The sequence below is a fragment of the Ursus maritimus genome, unplaced genomic scaffold (assembly GCF_017311325.1).
Source record: "Ursus maritimus isolate PB19 unplaced genomic scaffold, ASM1731132v1 scaffold_11, whole genome shotgun sequence".
In the NCBI taxonomy this organism is placed as follows: Eukaryota; Metazoa; Chordata; class Mammalia; order Carnivora; family Ursidae; genus Ursus; species Ursus maritimus.
The window spans coordinates 66,164,736-66,172,166 of NW_024423453.1; positions in this window are offsets into that span (position 1 = coordinate 66,164,736).

Consider the following 7,431-nt stretch of genomic DNA (forward strand, 5'->3'; position numbering starts at 1 on the left):
TTAGTGCCCTTTTAAAAGTGACCCTGAAGAGCAACTTTGCCCCTTCTGCCAAGTGAGGATGCCATGAGAAATTGTGACGCAAGAAGTGGCCCCTCACCAGACACCTAACTGACTGGGGCCTTGATCTCAGACTTCCCAGCCTCCAGAACAGTGAGAAATAAAAGTCACCCAGTCTATGGTAATTTATCAAAACAGCCTCGATGGGCTCAGATGCACTTTGTTGTTTAAATGTGTTTCTTTTCACTAGCAGTTGGAATGTTCTTCACCTCCCTAGCCGTTTTAGAAATGTTTATTTCATTTATATTTACCCATATACTTTTGCATCAATTCATTAACATGATTATATCAAATAAGCTTTCTAGTGCATTTTAACAACACATTTGATTCGATTCATTCCAGAGGTCTTTTTTCATGCATACCTAAACATAGTGTCACATCCACAGCCACACATAAGCACATGTGTGGGATCTTCATCATCATTAGCTTTACAAAAAAATGGGATCGTGTCACACATGCTTTATTGAATACGCATTCCTTTCTCAGCAGTAACTGGAAATATCTTCAAATTAATTGGTATAAGGCTAAGTCATTCTTTTCAAGACTGCACCTCTTGTTTCTATGTAATATATTTTTAGTCATTTTCTTACTGATAGATTTACTTTATTTTGTTTCTAGTTTCTTATCACTATAAGGAAATAAACAGGGATACCATAAAAACAAGGTTTCTGGGTCCAAGGATATGTGTAATTAACATTGTAGTAGGAAGTGTCCAGACTGCTTTTCAAAAAGGCACTACACTACATTTCCAACGGCCCTGGGAAAGAACACTCTGGGTAGAGATCTCCACCAGTGATAAATACCATAGCTCTTTTTGACATTATTGTTGCCAGCCTGATGGACATAAAATGATATCTTATTATTATTTTAATTTGCATTTCTCTGACTACTAGTGAAGAGCAGTCTTTTCTTATCTCCTGGATCTGTACTTCAAGAGTTATTACTTATATCCTGCTTTCCAAATTCTTGTGCCTTCATCATCTTTTCTGATATAGGGCTAGCTGACTGGTCAATTTAGATTCTCCCTGGCCTCCATTGACACGGTGTCCCTGAATACTGCTAGAATTCACATTTTAAGACATGAACTGATTCCTCTGTACAAGTCTCTCCCTCGAGAGAGTTAGTATGCCTTACCCAAGCCAGATAAACTATAGGCAGGAGGAATCAGGAAATTCAGTCACATCCCTCTTCTGGGGAAAAATGGGTGGGTGGTACGCAAATCCCTAATTCTTGAAACACCTAAATGAGTGAAGTGCCTTATCAAGAAATGCAGGTCTGTAGCTGTGGGATAAGGTCTCTCTGACTGTGTCAAACACCACCTCTGAAAACATGAACTAGCCTGCAAATAAAGCATTTCTCTGGGCATAACAGGATTTCAGAATGACAGATGTGACTCTGGGCGGTCTGGAAGGAGACTCTGATAGGGTGGTGTGTATCTCTCTCATTGATTCCTCAGTGTCTGTGCTCACCATTCTAATCTATCCCAGCCAGCTGCATGCCGCAGATTATTACCTAGTCAATATGGAACATGGCCAACTGCTGAGGACGTGTTGGTCATCACGCCAGCATGCTGAGCAGTCACCGAGACCAACCCTTTCCCCTGGAGCCTGTTAATAATTAAAATGATGTGGATTGCTCAGCCTTCTAGATGCTACAATAAAAAAAAAATTGGGAGGTCTCAGTCTTGTTTTTATGACTAACATCATCTGAGTTGCAAGAGGTCTAATGCCCAGTAGGAATTCTCTGTTCCCAGATTCCACCCAAAAATATCCATCTGGCCATTGCATCCTCATCCGGTGTTAGCTGAGAGCATGGGTTATTCCAACTGATTCTAACACATTTGCTCCAAAATGATAAAAGAAAGTGAACTTTCTGCTTCCCTTTTAAAACAATAATCTCTTTGAAACCAAAATAATTACATAACCACAGACATTAAAGAGGAAAATATCATCCCTATGCATTTGACAGGTCCCCAGATCAAATGAAGAAAGATTAAATGACTTGCCAATTACAATTAGCCAATGTCAGGATCAGGACCCTAACATGTGTACCCTGACTATAACATGAGGATTAGAATGCTCATGGATGATTTTCAGGGAATCTGCGAAATCTCTAAAATTGTGTGAAAAAAAATTTTTTTTTTTTGGAAAGAGTCCATGGTTTTTATCAGATTCGCAAATGGGTCTCAGGTCAAAAATGAGTTAAGAGTCACTATTCCAGGGGAAGCACAAGTCTTCACTCTAGTTCCAGGAGGGACTCTCATAAGGACCAGACAAGTTAGAAATGTTGAAGATAGACAATAGGACCCAGGCAGCAGAAGGCATAGTACTTTGGGTGGAGAAGCAAAGATTATGATTCTCTTTCAACTTTTGGGTTTATTCTCCATGTGCTTTGTTTTTTTTTGTTTTTGTTTTTGTTTTTGTTTTTTTTCATGAGGCAGATATGATCACATGGAGCTCTGAGTGTCCTCTGTTTGGGACTTTCCTTTATTCTTTGACAGCCAAGGGACCCTACTGTCAGGCTCAGGGAATGGAAGCCTGGAGAAAGGAACTCAACAGGCTCAGTTCAAGACTTTTCTACAGTGCTTCTCAACTGTCATTGTTTTTGGCGAGGGGGAGCCAGAGGACCAGCTAGATCAGAGGGGACGAAAGAACAGAAGGTAGAGCTGATTGGACATTTGTCCAAACCTTCCTTGACCCAAAAGAGTAGCAGGAGCTGAGACTTTCCTACTATTCAGCTCAATTCACCAGAGCAAGAGACCGGACCTGAGATTCACATAGGAGCCTAATTAGTAATAAGGCATGTAATGACCAGTAAGCCTAATAAGTAATAAGACATTTATCTGAAGGGGCCACTCAGTGCAGCTTGCAGAGGTCCAGCCTAGGAATAAGTGGCTCCATGGGGATATAGAACTTGGAGACTGGCCACATCTGACATGACGAATGTAATTTACTATGAATTATTCATGGCATCTAACTGCATTCAGGTGTCCAACAGACATCATCAGCAGACTGTGTAGGGAAAAAGCAAACTCACTTTAAGAGCAATGCTAGGGAAACTAGATTTGCGAAGTATGTCTGACATACATTGCCCAGCATCCTTTTAGATACATACATGAATATGTGTACGTACACAGGCACACATTTGCATGTGTATGTGTCAAATACTTGCCTGTGGTAAACAGAAATGATTTTCAACAACCACTTCTTTGGATGATCAACACCACTGGTGCTCTTCAGTAATGCACATAGTGAAGAGATATAGATGATCCTTACATCTCCTCTTTCATTATTTGTGGCTTAAGGTTCAAATGGCCAGCATGGCTGAGAACAACACGGTACCTCGCTCCAGTAACCAGCAAATAATGTCTACTGCTAATCCTAGACTAAGTCTCAGGGGCCATGGGCACAGGATAGCTCCAGCCAGCTTCGGTTTGAAAGCTGCTGCCTCAGTGTCCTGTGCCTTCAAAGGTTCATTGATTCCATAAGTATTTATTAAGAGTTCACTCTGTGAGAGTCCCTGTTCTAAGAGCTGGAGACACAAAAAACTAAAACCACTGCCTTTTTCAGAGATGCATCTTGATAGAAGGAGACAAGCAACCAAATAAATAAAGGCAATCATGTGAGATGGTGATAATGCTATTGGAGAAAAAGCAGGAAAGAGGGACGGGGCTGCAGGAGTGGGGCAGGAAGGGCATGTGCGTGTCACTGAAGAGCGAGAAGTCATCGCTGAAAAGGAGACATTTGAGCAAAGACCTACGGGAGGTGAGAGTGTGCCATGTGGCTGTGGAGGGGGGAAAGAGCTCTAGGCAGAAGGGACCGTATATGCCAAGGTCCTGAGGCAGGAACATGATGTGAGACCAGTATGGCTGAGGCACAGTGACTAGAAGGTCAGAGAAGTGACAGTGGGCCATGATCTGGCATCCAGGAGTGGAATCTGACTCTAATGTTTTATTTAAGTTTTTTTTCCCCCGAGCTGCTGAACAAATAACTGCATTTTTTCCCCCAAAGAATTTGAACTTGAAAAAGGTAGTTTCTGGAAAAAAGTTTCTATGGTGGTCTCCTCATAATCTTTCTCTGTTTCTTCCAGTTCTTGTCTCCTTCAGACCTTCTTTAGCTCTCTAGCTGCCCCTACTAGATTAAGATTTCCACCTTCAAACTCAAAAGTGGGTGAAACCCAGTGGCACCTGTATGTCACCAAATCAGACCCACGAAATGCATGTTGCAAGAGAGCAGTACCAGTCGTTGACCCATTGCCAGGTCCCTGGGGGGAAGCCCTGGGACTGAGGCATCACAGCTCCAGGTACAGCACAGCCCAGGATCCCATGTCTGGCATCCTGAGAAGGACCTGTTGGCTTGTGTTCACTCCCTATTGCCGCTGCCCATATCCGGCAGCCACAAGCAAATATGTTAGGATATCAGCTCTGCCATGACTTCTGGGCTTCATTTCTAGCCTTGGTAGAATTCCAATAGGTTCACCGCCCACCTTCCTCCAAATCCACTTGCCCCCTTCATGTCCTTGTACACCTTGGTCACTGGTTGAATACTGTCAAACCCTGTGATAGTTACCAAAGACTCTGGCTGGGCATGACTATGTTGCTCTTCCCACAATTACAAATTTTTTTAGTTTTTATTTACATTCCAGTTACTTAAGATACAGTGTAACATTAGTTCTGGGTGTACAATAGAGTGATTCAACATTTCCATGCATCACCTGGTGCTCATCACCACAAGTGTGCTTCTTAATCCCATCACCTGTTTCATCCATCCCCCCACACACCTCCCCTCTGGTAACCATCAGTTTGTTCCCCATAGTTAAGAGTCTGTTTCTTGATTTGCCTATCTTTCTCTTTTTCCCCTTTGCTTTTTTTGTTCCTTAAATTCCACATATGAGTGAAATAATATAGTATTTGTCTTTTCTCTGACTTATTTCACCTAACATAATCCTCTCCAGCTCTATCCATGTTGCAAATGGCAAAATTTCATTCTTTTTTATGGATGAGTAATACTCCATTGTGTGTCTGTGTATATGTATATACACATCTTTATCCACTCATGTTGATGGACACTTGGGCCCTTTCCATAATTTGGCCATTGTAGAAAATGCAATTATTAACACCAGAGTGCGTGTATCCCTTTGAATTAGTATTTTTGTTTTCTTTGGGTAAATACCCAGTAGTACAATTGCTAGATCCTATGGTAGTTCCATTTTTAACTTTTTGAGGAACTTCCATACTGTTTTCCAGAGTGGCTGCATTCCTACCAACAGCATACAGGGGTTCCCCTTTCTCCACGTCTTTGCCAACATCTGTTGTTTCCTGTGTTGTTGATTTGAGCCATTCTGACAGGTGTGAGGTGATATCTCATTGTGGTTTTGATTTGCATTTCCCTGATGAGTAATGATGTTGAGCACCTTCTCATGTGTCTCTTGGCCATCTGTATGTCTCTTTGGAAAAATGCCTATTCAAGTGTCCTGCCCATTTTTTAATTGGATTATTCATTTTTTGGGTGTTGAGGTTTATAAATTCCTTATATATTTTGGATACTAACACTATCAGATATGTCATTTGCAAATATTTTCTCCCATTCCATAAATTGCCTTTTAGTGTTGTTCATTGTTTCCTTCCCTGTGCAGAAGCTTTTTATTTTGACAAAGTCCCAATAGTTTACTTTTGCTTTTGTTTCCCTTGCCTCAGGAGACATATCTAGAAAGAAGTTGCTAGGGCTGATGTCAAAGAGGTCTCAAACTATTCCAAAAAATAGCAAAGGAAGGAAAACTTCCAAACTCATTCTGTGAGGCTGGCATTACCCGGATACCAAACCAGAGAAAGACTCAAAGAAAAAAAAAAAAAAAGGAACTATAGGCCAATATCCCTAATGAACATGAATGTAAAAGTTCTCAATAAAATGCTAGCAAACTGAATCCAACAATACATTAAAACAATCATTCACCAGGGTCAAGTGGGATTTATTCCTTGGTTGCAAGGGTGGTTCAATATTAGCAAATCAATGTGATACACCACATTAATAGAAGAAAGGATAAGAGCCATATGATCCTCTCAACAGATGAGGAAAAATCATTTGACAAAGCACAACATCCATTCATTATAAAAGCCCTCAACAAAGTAGGTTTAGAGAAAACATACCTCAATATAATAAATGCCATGTATGAAAAACCCACAGCTAATCTTATCCTCAATGGGGAAAAACTGAGAGCTTTTCCTCTACGGGGAGGAACAAGACAGGCATGTCCACTCTTACCACTGTTGTTCAACATAGTATTGGAAATCTTAGCCATAGCAATCAGACAACAAAAAGAAATAAAAGGCATCCAAATTGGCGAGGAAGAAGTAAACATTTCATTATTTGCAGATGACATGATACAATATATAGAAAACATTGAAGACTCCACCAAAAAAATTTCTAGAACTGATACATAAATTCAGCGAAGTCTCAGGATACAAAATCAACGTACAGGAATTTGTTGCATTTTGATACAGCAATAATAAAGCACCAGAAAGAGAAATGGAGGAATTAACCCCATTTACAATTGCACCAAAAACCATAAGATACCCAGAAATAAGCCCAACCAAACAAGTGAAAGACCCGTACCCTAAATAAATTTGAATCTACCCACTCATCTCACCCTCCCCCGCTGTGTGCTTCGGCCCTCCGGTAATTGCCTTTCTAGCCAAGTGACTCATGTGGCCTCCAGCTGTCCTGCCTGATCCATTCTTTGCAGAGTAGTGAGATGAGCTTTCTCAAGGGCAAATCCGATCCTATCACTCTTCTGGGTAATTTAGGATAAAATCCAGATTTCTTCCTGTGGCCAGCAAAGGTCCTGTGTGATTTTTTTCCCCTCCCTTGCTTCTAGAGCTTAACGTGGTTCACTTGTCTCCCTATTTCCTAAGCTCCAGCAATTCTGCCTTTTTTAGCTCTCAAAACATACTGAGTTACATCCCACCTGAGACTGCATTTGCTGTATCCTCTACCTGAAGCACGCTTTCCTGGGTGTGCCCTTCTCTCCCAGTAACTCCTACACACCGGGGGTCTTAGCAAGTGGGGCTCTTCCTCAGGAACACCCTTCCTCACACTCAACTAAGTTAGATGCCTCTCCTATATGGTGTTTTTGCACCCAGAACTTTAATTTTATGACACTTAGCCAAATGGTCATTGATTCATTGTGTGATTGTTTATGTATTGTTAGACTATAAACCACACGAGTGTAAGGATTCACTCTTTCCTTTTACCATGTGTTCTCAGCTCCTGTTTAAAAAAAAATTGTAGGGCTCTTGGGTGGCTCAGTAGGGTAACCATCTGCCTTCAGCTCAGGTCATGATCCTAGTGTTGCTGGGATCGAGCCCCCCCCCCCCCC